Raw genomic sequence first — 3,497 nt, forward strand, 5'->3', positions numbered from 1 at the left:
TGAGAACATCTAGTTATTTGGTTTTAAATGTGATACAGAATGACAAGAATGTGTCACGATAGCTCTGCTGAGGACCTGAGGAACCCATTCCTGCCAGCGTATAATAGGTGGAGAAACTAGACACTCACTCTCTCCTTAGGGAGAAGCTTGAGTCCACTCCTGCTGCTGGGCCAGGAGTCGCTGCTGTCCTGCGGAGTGAGGATCTAACTCGCAGTCCTCTTCCCATCCACCCACCTGCCTGGGCCACAACTCTGCCCCGGCCCTGACACAACCAATGAGAGGGCAGATGGAGTTGGCTGCAAAAGGCCAATCACTGACTAACCTGAAATGAGATATTAAGTTCATTTGCTGTACAAATTATAATCATTTAATATCCTGTAACATCTGGTACATACAATTACTTTATTATTATTATTATTTTTTTGTAAAATATTTTTTTTGTAGTTTTTCCAAAAATTTCTCCTCAAAATTATATTAATTAAAATATATTTTACAGTATATTTACTATTTAACTTATTCTATATATAATTTACTTATTCTAAAACCTAATTTTAGATATTATATGAAATACAAAAGAGAAAATAATGTTCTTAAATTCACTTTTTATAACCTTGTTCTATCTCCTATCTCCTTTGTCACCAAACCAAATTTAATCTAATGCTATAAATTGGTTGTATTGTTTAAAAACAATTCATATACAGTGATCACTTCCAGAAAATCATGAGAAAAAGATTCTTGTCCATAAATGTAACATTCCTTTTTCTGTTTGTCCCAAACAGTGTTCTTCAAGGCTGTTTAACCACACCTTTAACAGGGACTACAGCCATGTGTGTAAAGTAGCGCCCAGTGAGAGCAAGGTGAAGAAACTGTCTTAAAAACGCCTCAGGTTTCAGGAAAATTCTAAGACGTGCATTTTTACATATTGCTGGCAGAAAGGTTTGTGTGAAGGTGTGTGTTTGTGTTCTGTGTATAATGACCGATTTCTCTGTTGTGATGTGTTGCAGTGAGCCAGATGTCAGTAACTCCTTTGAAAGACTTCTGCCTCGGTGTGTGCTGAAAACACCCCACCCCCGCCCTCCACATGCCCGTCACAGGTGGAGGGACGCCATGCCACAACGCTGAACTTAGGTTAGTACTTAGTGACTTCTTGTTTCATTTTGAGTTTTAAAACACACTTACGGTAATTAAAAGTGTGATTCTGCAACACAAATCAAAAGGAGCTGCAAAAACAAATGTAAAAATGTTTTCTAATCATTCTGAACCCAATGACAGATAGTCCTGTCCTAAATTCCTACTTTTGATTGTGATCATGCATCAGGCTAGTTTGAGAATCAGCCTGTGAAGGGTTTATATTTCTGTATATATTAAAGGGTTACTTTCCACCAAAAGTGAAAAATTTGTCAATAATTACTACCTTTGAGTTTTTTACCTTTTTTTTTTTTTTCAAATTAGATTAAGATATTTTTGATGACATTTGAGAGCTTTTTTGACCTCTGCACAGACAACAACATGTCTCAAGGCCCAGGAAGGTAGCAAGGACACATCACCAAAATAGTTCATGTGACATCAGTGGCTCAACCATTAAGTCATGAAGATACAAGAATACTTCTCATGTGCAAATAACAACAACAAAAAAACAAAAATGCATGCGTGCTGTGGTACACCCGTGAAGGCATTTTTGTTTTCTTTGCTCACAGAAGCGTTCCTGCAGCACAGAAAGGCAGTAAGTGACATCATTAAAATAGTCCATGTGACAAAATGACTAACACGGAAGAGAAAGAAACTGTTGAATAATGTGATTTTGTGAAGTACTCTCACATCTTCGTGATACGCTACTGTTGGAACTACTGATGTCACATGAACTGTTTTAACGATGTCTTTACTACCTTCTGGGCCTGAATGTGTTGTTTGTCTTTGAAGGGTCAAAAAGCTTTAAAATGTCATCAAAAATATTTGTCTTCTGAAGATGGTCTTAGGTTTGAAATGTCATGGGGATGAGTAATTAAAATTCATTTTTAGGTGATCTGTTTCTTCAAAGGGGTCACTGCACGACCCATTTTCCACAAGTTGATATGATTCTTTAGGAAATTTCTCAATGGTAGGTAAAGCAACACCTCTTACTTCTGTCAAAAGGTAAAAAGAGTGAACTTCTATTCACTCTTTCTTGGGGTGAGGAACACCCTCAAGAAAGGCGATTTGTAAAGATTCATAAAAAAGACCTTGTACTCGCTTCTTCTGTAACGTTAGGTGAAGTTTAGATCACAAATGATTCGCACAAACATAGATGCATTTCTAAGTTGATCGGGGATGCATTCACTCAAAACAAACGTGATTCCATCATGCCTTCAGCGGCTCAGATGTCAGGAGTAAAATGACAACTGCTATCTTCTCATTGTTCTTTCCAACAACAATCTGTGAATAGCTTGATCTGAGAAAGGGGTTATGATTATTGTGCACAAACACTGCCAACACACATTTAAATGTGAATTTTGCATCTGATGAACTTTGAGGTAGGAGATATTTTAACGTTAAGAAAATCTCTATATCTTTGAATATATATCAGCCAGAAATGCTCTAAATAAAGTGCTGGTCTAACTAGTAGTTACATCTATATTCTTATTGTTCATTTGTGCAGACCCCCAACACTCGATCTCGTGCTGTCAGCCCCATCCCTGACTCTGAAACTGAGGGCAAGAAGTCTCCTCAAGAGTTTAAATCAAGAACTCCGCACTTTGTGCCAGACATTCAGGAAATCCGTGTCAGGTAAAAAGAAGTTGTACAGGATTATACAACCGGGTTTATTGTAAAGAGGATGAGCAGTTTCTTTTACAATTAAATTGAAATTTAAGATATTTGCATCTTTAGAAGTTAACTCTAACCTGCATCCCATTTCATCGTTGCAGCCCAATTGTGTCAAAGAAAGGTTATTTGCACTTCCTGGAGCCCCCAAAGTAATGGCTGGGTTAAGAGATATGTGGTGGTACGCCTGCCTTATGTCTACATCTACAACACTGAGAGAGACACAGTGAACGGGCTATTCTTAACCTGTCCTCAGCACAAGTGAGTACAGCCAAGACCAGCAGGCCATGCTAAAGGTCAAAAAACTTTCTTACTTATTCTATTTTATTATATGTATTTTTTTGATTGATTGTAAGTCAATCACTTTAAGGAAACGTATTCTCAAAATATCAGTGCAACGCATTTTCAGTAAATCGACTGTTTACGGGCTAAACTAATCCAATGTCTGTCTGATCTGCAGACTTCTACACATTTGCGGTATGCACAGAGCATCGTGGATACCTTCAAGCCAGTAATGACAAGGAGATGCATGACTGGCTGTATGCCTTTAACCCTCTGCTTGCTGGATCTATCAGGTACACTTCAGCACAAACCTAAGCTTTTAAAAGCCTGTCATGCCAATATTTATTCCACTTTCTCCTTGTTATCAGGTCTAAACTGTCCAGAAGAAGAGCCGGGCAGATGAGGTTTTGAGCCCA

This window comes from Puntigrus tetrazona, chromosome 6 (assembly GCF_018831695.1).
Source record: "Puntigrus tetrazona isolate hp1 chromosome 6, ASM1883169v1, whole genome shotgun sequence".
Lineage (NCBI taxonomy): Eukaryota > Metazoa > Chordata > Actinopteri > Cypriniformes > Cyprinidae > Puntigrus > Puntigrus tetrazona.